The sequence below is a fragment of the Parus major genome, chromosome 1 (assembly GCF_001522545.3).
Source record: "Parus major isolate Abel chromosome 1, Parus_major1.1, whole genome shotgun sequence".
NCBI classification, from domain to species: domain Eukaryota; kingdom Metazoa; phylum Chordata; class Aves; order Passeriformes; family Paridae; genus Parus; species Parus major.
The window spans coordinates 28,465,808-28,477,024 of record NC_031768.1 but is presented as its reverse complement, the minus strand read 5'-3'; positions in this window follow the sequence as shown (position 1 = coordinate 28,477,024).

Sequence of the window (11,217 nt, the reverse complement as noted above, 5' to 3'; positions counted from 1 at the left end):
CCTGCCTTCCTGACTTCCTGCCTTCCTGACTTCCTGCCTGCCTGCCTGACTGCCTTCCCACAACTAAGCAGTTTTTTGTTAAATCCTATAATTTGGATCCAATATATCCACATAAGGCAATAATTGCATGAGACAAAAATACGTTGAAACTAAAAGTGGTCACAAGTGGTCACCCATGCTACATCCTTCACACAGCCAATGGAAAGGCCAACTAACTTCCTGAAGGAGACTTTGTTCTACATTAGGTGTCTAAATAGTACTGTAGGTCTTTTGGAGGAGCAGTGAACAGTGGTGACTGAAAGAGGAAGAAAGAATAAGAAACAAAAAAATTAGGTGCAAAACAAAACATACCTACTGTTAACTAATTGTGTTAAAAAAATACTCCATGCCCAAAGTCCTGAGAAATCATTGTCTTCCTAAACATTATTGGTCCAACAAGTGGATTGAAGAGCAGAGGGGAGAGGATCTGTCTGTGGAGATATCACCTTGGAAGATTCTGCTAGCTGCAAGAAAAGGCCTGAACTTTCATTTCAACCTCTTCAACAACTGCACTGACTGGAGTGGTTGCTAAATAAAGTGACAGTGCATGTTTGTTCAGGGACAAACACAGGAATCCCTACTTTATTTGCAGATTTAACATTTAACCTATGGGACTTCTGGGCTGACTTGTGCTAGTTACAAAAGAAAAAGTAGTTATAAAAGAAAAAGAGTGTTATTTTTCTTTTCTTTTTCATTTTTAATGCAGCTCATATTAAAAAACCCAATGGAATTCAATTTTTGAATAACCATTAATACGTTTCTCACATTTCAGACAATTCTACTTTGTTTTGGGCATATTAGACTGTGTTCTTTTGATATGTTTAATTTCTGCAATTGAAGCTTTCTGAACTCACAGTGAGGTATTTGTAGAAAGTTAATTAGCCCATGCAAATTCACTAACATCTGTTTTCTACTTTAAAATAATTAAAATTGTCTTTTATGGTACAGTTAAAAAATTAAATAATTAGTAAAATTTTATGCTATACAGATGACCCAGGCTACCTTGGAGCCTTCAGACCGGTTTGATCAACTTTCTTAAGCTGCTGATTGGAAACAAAAAAAATCAATTTTACTAAATTGAGTAACATATTAAAGACCTGATAGTTACCTTGAAAGATAAAATAAAGTCAGACCATAAGTTCCCATGCCTTTCTGTAAAGTATATCATCAGTCTTGGTGAAAATAAAGCTGAGGTAGCTGGTGTTATTACAGTTTAAACGTTGGCCTTGCACAAATTAGGCCACAGTCTTGTTATCAAACTGATGTAGAAGGAGCTGGACATCTTAAAAATCAGGAGATAGCAACATTTTCAGAAATAAACCCAGTACGACTTATTGGACTAAGCAGAAAATTTTGGGGTGGAATTCATCCCACTTAACTGTAGACATCAAAATAAAAAATTACTCCAACTGCAAGCTCAGAAAAAAACCTAAAAATCGGGAGACTTTAGAAGACCAAATTCCAGATGTTCTAAAAATCCCGGGGCCTGAGATCCTATGAGCACTCTGTTAACTTCATTTTATGGCAGGGAAGTCTGTGAAATCTGTGATAATCTAGAAGGTTAGGGATTGGAATCCAGGAGATATTTCAGCCTTTTCACATTACTTACATTTGAGTCCATGTGTTTTTTTTCCATGTTAGAATGCTTCCCCATCAAACAATATCAAAAGATATCAAACATAGATGTTTAGAAATCTTCAGTAAAGGTAGCAACATTTAGTATGGTTATGTTTTCTTTAGCAATGTGTTTTCTGTTGTCTCTTAGAATGGCATCTCTTAGTAAACAAAATTTTTAGCAAATCTGTACTTCTATGAGAAATTCCCCTTAACCATTCCAATTTCAAAATTATCTCTTTCAAAGACATTGCTTTGCATACATTTTAATATATCTTTTACGAGGTATCTTAGAGAATTATAAGAACCTTCTCTCACAGTCTTTACTCTATGAATATTCAGTGTGGAGGTGGCTAACAGTGATGATAGAAAATTCCTTCAAGTATATTAAGAAATATTTAGATGTGGAAAACCAACGTGCTATGGCAATAAACATTGCTGACCCCCAAAGAGAACATCAGAGGATGGTGCCACAAAATGAACAACTGTGCTATATAATTGCAGCAACAAAGATTAGAACCACAAACAGATGGAAAAGATTCCTGAGAATATCTCCTAATGATTGTACCAGTCAATATTAAAAATGAAAATGTCCTTTCAATTTTTTTATGATAATCATCATGGATCAGTGGCAGCAGGAGGAGTGGCTATGTTTGCATGCACCTCTCCGTGGAGTTTGCTACTGGAGGCTGCCTATCTCACTGTCATTGTCTCCCTTTACTGAGAAGAAGCAGCTACAAGGCTGCATTTTAGCACTCGCAGTAACTTATACTACTTGGCAATCAGTTGCAGCAGGGATCCACCCAGATCATCAAGTTATGAATGCAACATAACCCCTCTGCCAAGTGTGTAGCACTTAAAGTCTGTGCAGTGACTAAGAATCCTTTAAAATCTGTCACCTGTTTGGCTTATTCCCTGATTGATAGCTTGAAGCACTCCATGCCTTAGAAACTTTAAAAAATAAACATCTAAATTTTCTTGACAGGTGATTTTTTTTCCTTACTTGCAACTTGGGAATCCTTCAGTATGTGAAAAACTTTAAGTGGGAAAACCAGTAAATAACAAGTTGTGTATTAAAATACTTCCTCGAGAAGTACACGAGGGTAATGGCATTATTCCTAACTTCAGTTTAAATCCTAGAGACAGACAGAGGATGCAATAAGGTCACCCTCTCCCAGCCTTTCTGCTGCCATTCAGTGACTTGGCACTGGGAACCAGCTGCCTCAATCAGCATTGATAACAGCCAAGCAGATCAGCAGCTATCAGCTGTGGGTGACCCCATTTAGGTCACCTTCAGCCAGTTGTCCAAAATTAAGATTACTGGAGGCTGTCAATCCCATGGTGATGTTTCAGAGATACCACCAGATCAGTCAGTCTTACCAAGGTTTTGGCAAGAAATCATAGACTACATATTAAAACAAATGGATGAAATTCTAAATAAATTTGAAGAAGGAGGTGAAAATGCATCATACAGAACAAGATTATTTGTTTTCCTTGTATGTCATCTACATTTGTAGGCCTCCTATGTGAAAAACACACATCCATGTAGGACATAGAGTGTGCTGCCATTTCTAGGTTTTGCTATGGAGGCTGTTCCCTGCTACTTGACAAGCAAATCTTAGTTTTCAGCTCCTTTCTCTGGAAATAGCCAGGAACAAAAAGAACATGCCCAAAGAACATTTTGCTTTTGCTGACGTTCATAAGAGTGCTAAAATGACCTTGTATGGAGCTCTGAAGCATATAGAGGAAAGAATGCAACTTCACTGCTTATTGACTGAATCTGAAAAATATGTTACCATCACTATCTGACAAAGGAAAACAAACTTCTGATTGTCATGCATTCATCCTGATAATCCTGACCTCTTTTCATTCTTAAATTCTTGTTATTTACTACTGAGAAAGCTAAATAACATGAGATTTCAGAATCAACAGATTTTGCAGTTGAGGTTTCCGAAACACAAATCACAAGGGTTTTGTCTGTGACTGCCAAAATAAAGAGTTTCTTCAGGCAAGGATCTAAGACATCTTTTGCTTCAAAGAAGAAATCTGGCACCTCTTTTTTTTTCACCTTTTATAGAAGAATTGACAGCAACTTCCAAATGGCATACTGAATTTCAGTACTGTTAAGACTCAGGAAGTTAAACTAATTGTAACTCACTTTTCCCAGTCCTTAACCACTGTCCCCACCTAAAATCAAATGAAGAAGTCACTAGGATATTGACAAATTATGTGATTTAGGAATGGGACTTTTCTTGAATTTGCATTGACTCGTGTTCCAGAACTATGGTTTTCCTCTTAAAAATATTCAGATCCTCCCTTCTGTTTTCTTTCTTGTGCCCTTAATCCTTAAAAAAACCCATATTTTAAGTCCCTATAGTACTAGTCAACCAGTTTGCAGAAGCAACTGCAATATGTCTGTTTTACCATTGAAGCTAATAGCATTCTTTATTAAAGCAAATGATTGTGCACTAATTTCTCTGTGCAAGAAAAAGCCATGAAAACAAAATTGTCATGAAACAGCATGGTATCTTAAAAAAGTATGTAATATGCTTAAATGTTTGTAAATTATGATTTTATTCACTTTGGAAGACAATCTATCTTCATCAGTGAGGATGCAAAATGCAAAATTGAGACTGTAATAGCTACTTACCCACCCTTTCACTCCTACACACACTACTTAGAAACACTAGAAGCTAAAATTTCTGCCTCTGCTGTGAAATAGAGAAGTACTTCTTACTTCAGATACCTGAAAAGGTGATTTATCAAACTCCTTCTTCTTCATGTGATACTATAAAATCAGATAGCATATTCAACTGATTGCTATAATTCTTCAAAGTTTATTTTCCTGAGCGTAGCAGATGCATATCATGAGCTGTTTTAATATCAAAAGGTGTTGTTTATGGATATGTTATTATGTTCCTATACTTATGTTTTCTTCTTAATGACAAAATATGCATTTTCATACAAATTTTTGCTGATAAAGTACTTTAAGGTAAAGGACGTAATTGTTTTAAAAGCATTTATCAACAGATATCATTAGCAAAATATTTTAATCACTATAGTTTATGTAGACTAAATGTAAGCATTTATTAATACAATCTAAGCACTCATTATAAATTTGCACAGAAAATGATAAAATATTATGTATGAAATGAATCATTAGCATGGACCATTAAGTCCTCTATTTCCCTTTAATTGAATTTGTCAGTAGTACCCTCTTTAACTGAAAACCAGTCATAACCACAAAATTAAATAATAATTAAAGAAACAACTATTCAAAGAGTTGCTTGGTAGCTAAGGTGCCATTTAACCAAAACAGCAATTTAATGTAAATTGCAGCCCATGTAGATGTAGTTCTGAAAATTATACATCCTGTGGTTCGTATATGTTTGAAATAGAAAAATATTTTCACAGTCTAGATGTTCTTATAGTGGTTCTGTAAGCATAAAGGAAGACTGAATAAATTGGTGAAAATAGGTATAAATAGACCTATGGCAATTAAAGCTAATTAAGACTTTACAGAAATAATTTGCTGGCTGTTCCGTAAATTTTTAGCAGATTAGAAAATGCACCAACTTACAGTATAGGCATTCAGTCATTCAGTAAAGATGCCCTGGATGTGAAACCAAAAATAATTCTTTGCCCACTGGTGTTTTCTTCTAACTTTACCCAATCATTAAAGGTGGAACCTTCTATTTACAGAAACATTGTTGCACTGCCCTTTTCATGCACAAAAAGATAAACCAAACCAGACAACTAACCACCCCCACAAAAAAAACCCACACCAAAACAAAAACAAATAAACTACAAACAACCGAAAAAAAAACCCATACTAATTAAAAACAGGAAGAAATCCAAAAACAGCACTAGAATGTTTGAGAAGAAAACGGATCTTGCTCTCTCTGAATGAGTAAAGATGCATCTTGAAAGAAGTCCAAGAGCCTCCATTCCATATATGGAGATTTGCTGTTTCTACTTCAGAACAAAGATTGGGAATAGACTTTCTTATTGATCGTGATTGTCTCACATCAATGACCTCTGGGACGGTGGTTTTTTTAGTCAGAAACTCTGTTTTGCACAACCAGCAGGGGGAGGCAAGATTTAAGGAAATAAACTGGGAAAACTTCAGGGAAGCAAGCCCCTTTTAAAAGGGGAGGGCAGTTGAAAGCTTTGAACAAAAGGGAGAGGTGAGTAATACAAGACAGGAGGGTTAAGCTGGTATTTTGATTGCTATTTTCATGTCTATCAAACCATAACATGCAGTTGCCACATGTGTGAAATTTGAAAGAGCTTGCATCAGTTTGTGCATTTTTGCAATGCAACCCATTTTTCTTATTGTGGATATATAACTGTAGTAAAAAATATTTTATTTCCATTTTCTAGTAATGCAAGCTAATATGAAAGAATAGAGATGTAAGTAAATGATGTTACAAGTTTCAAAGAAAATGTCTCTTGTTTAAATATTTCACATAATTGACTACTTGTGTTTAAGAACCAATGAAAGAGATGCACAGCTGGACTGAATGCCCTAAAATTATTTTCAGAAATCCATATCTCATTGTACTTTTCAATTCTTACTTATATAGCTTTCATTCTTCTGAACAATTTACAAAACAACTTGTGTAGCTAGTATGGTTAAATTTTGGTTCTGCTAAGAACGTTTCGAGATATTTTCAGAGAGAGGACCTAACATTTTGATGTATATTCATGTCTTCTCCCTGACTGTTATAATGTAGGGGCACAAGCCACATGATGAGGACTAATAGTCAATGTGTGTGCTTGTTGTCACACAGGATCTATTTTTCAGAGCAGGAAAGGGTGAAGACCTGCTGTGAACAAAAGGGCTGTTCACCTGTGTGACTGTGTTCTGCACCAGCCTGGGTGGAATGTACAACCAAACCCTAAGAGCCTCCTTGGTGAATGTCCACATGCAAAGCTGCCTGCTGAATGAATTTCAGCCCATGAATTTCATCAGGACTTCTTACAGGTTGCTGGGTGAACAGCAAATTATGCCATGTGGACCACAGATTAATATCCTGCTGGTTGCCCATGTACATCATCAAGGAGCCTTCTCAGCTCATTGCTCCTTCTGTATGCCTCCATAGATCCCCCCTGTTATCTGTCTCGTGGGTCTACTTGCCTCCCCACAATCTAGACTACTCTTTACAAATATGATTAAAGTGTGTGTGCATGTCTGTTTAAAACCCTACAAATGATAATGCATTTTTATTTTATATGTATAAACCCTTAAGAGCATATAGACTCAAAAAGGAGGAAAATGCTACCATTTTCAACCACAGACTGACATGGTAAGAGGGCAGCAGCCTGCTGCCCTAAGTGCCTGAGGTGCAGGATGCCATTTGCACAACAGACTTTAGGTATGGCATGGTAAGGTATAGTATGGTATGGTATGTTTGCTATTGTTATTACCTTAACCCTAACTTTCTAGGCTCTCAAGATACCAAGTCCCAAAGAAGCATGCAGATATAACAGTTACTTGTAATTACAGCTTTGACGAGTTATTTGAATCAATGTATTCCAGAGCACAGGAAAAGTTCCAGCCTCATGGCTTTGATACTGACAGATCTGGTGCAAAGTGGGTGTTTGGATACAATGCCAAGCATAATTGGTGCCAGCAGTGGAGATTACATGTGCTGGCTCTATGGAAGCTTTTAGACTTATACAATTGTTGGGAACAAGGCCATGCATGGTAGCTCACATGAAGTCAGAGCACAGCCTCCATATGAAGGTGATATTATTAATTTGGTCCCAGCCTTCAGTATGATTTTTGGAAATAAGAAGGAATACAGACCTTATTGCTTTGGTTCTGCACTTCTGTCAAGTTCTTCACTCAAATCAGAGGGTAGATACTGGCACCATCCTCCAGATTCAGCTGCTCTTCTTCACCAGGTTTCAAATATAGCATCTAGAAATTTTTATTTTACCTCCTCCAGTAAGGCCATCTGTTCCCATAGCTTTCCCTCAAAACACCTGGTGTTATCTTTTTTAGAATTTCTGGACTTCTATGAGGGTTTTTTTTTATCATGTTTAGGAGAAAATAAAGATTTAAAAATACACTTTTAAATAAAGGAGTACAAATATCTCTTTTGTTGCTGTTCCCATTTGTCATGCAGGAAAGTGACAGGCCATTCTGGCTGAATTCAGAGGTCCGTTTCACCTGCACTCCTGCCAGGATAAGACGCCTATTGAAGATGCCTTACAAGGTGAAAAGGAAATGTGTGTAAAAATTGAGTGACAATAAAAACACTTCAAAGCTCAAACACAGGATTATTCTATTGAAATTCTTACAGAAAATAGTTGGTTTAATTCCCTTTCTCCATAGCAAGAAATTTTAGCACATTGCAACAGTTTTCCATAAAACTTATTGTCTTAACAAAAATGTATTATTACTTAAATAACTAAAGGATTTAAAACCACAAATCCACAACCTGGAAGTACCCCACAAACCCTTTGTGATTTTGCAGTTGCATGACAAAGATATGAAGGTTTGATGGATCTAAGAAGGGATTTGTGGTCTGGAGAACTCAGTGAAATTCCTTGGCCTGCCTTATGCAGAATGTCAGACTAGACTCTGGTGATCACTTAAAATAGAATAATTTAAAACAGATTCAGTTCCAGCAGTTTCTAAAAGGTCTGGTAAGACTTAGTGAATTAGCATTTGGAAAGTTAGATCATACTCATGCTTCAAGTAGTCACAGCTTCTCCTTTGGCAAAGAAAAGGCACACCTTTTTTTCTATATGAATAACCAGGTTTAAGTAATGTTTCTTGACCAGCAAAAGCATCTGCATCAAGGACACCTGAACCACACCTGCTCCTCTGCCATCTCTAAAATTTGAAGCAGGAAGACTTCTTGGCTGACAAGCTGCAAAGTTTTGGATCCAGTGGCTGTCCCATCATACGTACCATTTTCACATTACACTACAAGTGAACCTGAGTAAAGTAAGGACTTATTTCAGAGATGACATTTGGGACCAGTGACAAATGCCTGGCTGATCTGATTGTATAACTTATGCTAAGCTACAGAGACAACCCAGACAACCTTAAGAAATTGTTACAAGCTTGTGTTACAGCACTTCTAAAGAGGGAAGGATGCTCCAGAGCCAAACCCCATCAACCCAATGTCTCTAATATATGATTTTAAAGATAAAGCAGTGAAGTAATTTATAAATTGTCTGTCACCAATGGCTGAACAACACCTTCTTTCCAAGCAAGCTTGAGTTACACTTGAAAAAGTATGTCCTGGCTGAGCACTGAACATCATTCAACCTGCTGAAGTTGGGTTTGAAAGTGATATGGGCACAGATGCAGTGTTCAAAGGCCAATCAGCTGTGTCTGACACCATATACCACCATATGCTTTTAGACAAAATAAAGTACATGAGAGAAAATCAATGCATATTATGAGTGATACAATTTCTATCTGAAAAAGGACAAATTTCCCCATAATCAGCAATGACTTCTATGCTTAACTCTGTAAGAAGACCTAATAGTGGAGACTACAGCATGTAGCCTCTACCATGTGGGAATGTGCTTGAGTCTGTATTATACAACATCTGTGTGAACAATCAAAAGTCCATTCTCATGGCAGAAGTATTATTTCTGCTAGTAATATTTGTAATTCTGACTAGATTAAGGGCTTCAAGTGAGTAACAACCAGATTTATGTCCATGTTCCTCAGGTTTTCACATTGTACCAAAACCCAATTACAAACCAAACCAAACCAAACCAAACCAAACCAAACCAAACCAAACCAAACCAAACCAAACCAAACCAAACCTAACCAATCTGATTAAACAGTGATTTATTTTTTTTTTCCCTAAAATCACAAGTCCAGTAAATTTAGTGTGATTTGGAACACTCTACTGTTTGCCCACTGTTGCAATCCTGTTTATTTTGGGTATATGTAGAAAAGAAAAAATCTAAGTTCCACACAGAGAATCATATACTGAAGAAGCTCACACATTCTAAATGGACATTAAGCTGAGAACATTATGAATGACTACACTTGCACTCTCCAAGGGCTTACTATAAAAACAAGAAGGGGTTCATGCAGAGAAGTCAGTGTTAGAGAATGTTGCAGCTGTATTATTTAATGCCTTTTACTGCATGAATGGAACAAACTGCCTGGGCATTTTGGGATCACCCCACTGAAAACCAAAAGCACAGTTGTGAATAAAGTGGAATCCTTCCAACTGATTGAAGACTGAGGTACTGACTGCTGGGGCACGCTGCAGCTGTTGGCCAGCTGCTGTAAAATTTTCCAACTACAATGGAGCCATTTAATAAATCATCAAGTGTTCTGCATCCCATTCAGTTGGTTTAGTGAAAAAAGGGAAAATGATCACTGACTTTTTCAAATACCTACTTGGGAGTTCAAGGATAGACTGACCAGTCTGGACGTGTTTGATTTATGTTCAAAAACTGTTGATGGCACAGAAGACTTATATGAATATAATACATAGACATGCCAACATGGAAAATCACAGATCAAAAGATATCTTAATGTACCATGGATGGTAATTCTTCTATGGAGCATGTCACAACATGCAAACAATTTTGGAAAAACCACACATTGACCCTAGAAGGACATAGGAGAAAACACCCCTGGTGCTCAGAAAGTTTATTACTCAATATCCTTGTGCTATTGCATTTCAGTCAGCATGCATGCTTTATATTCCAAATAAGAAGTATAGAAAAATTTTCCAGAGAAGTTCACATAGATGAATGTTAAGAAAATAGTGCTGTCCTGTGTTAGATAAGCTCTCAATAATAAGTTCAGCTTTTTTTGTATGTTTATTTGTTTTTTAAATTCTGAGACATATCTCCATCTTAATCAGAGGTACCACAGTACAATTCAAAAATACTATAAGGCTTTTGACCTACAGATCACACCAATTCCCTGTCTCAGGTAAACAATGTTAATTATTAATTTGATTTTCCTTTTAAAAATGAGCTGGTTGTTTCAGAATGAGTTCAGATTGCTTGGCCCCATTTATACTTTTATGTCTGTTTCTGCATCTCATGACTTTGCAAATAAATATCACTTCCTTTTCAAATTTAAACCTCTCAAAGATGTTTCTCCTTCTGGGTTTGAGGGAAATTAATACTATTATTTTATGATGTTATATAATAATGCCAATTATCTAAAGACACTTAGGAAAGATGATTTGAAGTAAATTTTACATGGATTACTTTGGTAAAAAGAAACAAAAAAACCCCAACAATATAAACATTCCAAGTTATTCAGTGTTATTAATTATTTCCCTGCATTTTTGTCAAAACAATATTTTATCAGTATAGATTGCTACAGGTTTTATATCTTTGATCTTGAAATTTGGTAATACAAATTCCACTCAGATGTTCCATTTTTTCCATTTGTTTTTGTCTTTCCTGTCCTGAAGATTGCCACCAGGATTCGATTTACGCAGGGTACTTTCAATAGTGTATGCAAAATGTTTTTATTGCAAAAGTGTGCAAAAAGTCTTCTGAAGAGCAACCCACAATATTAGAAGCTTTATGAGGACAAATTGTATGTCTTGTGCC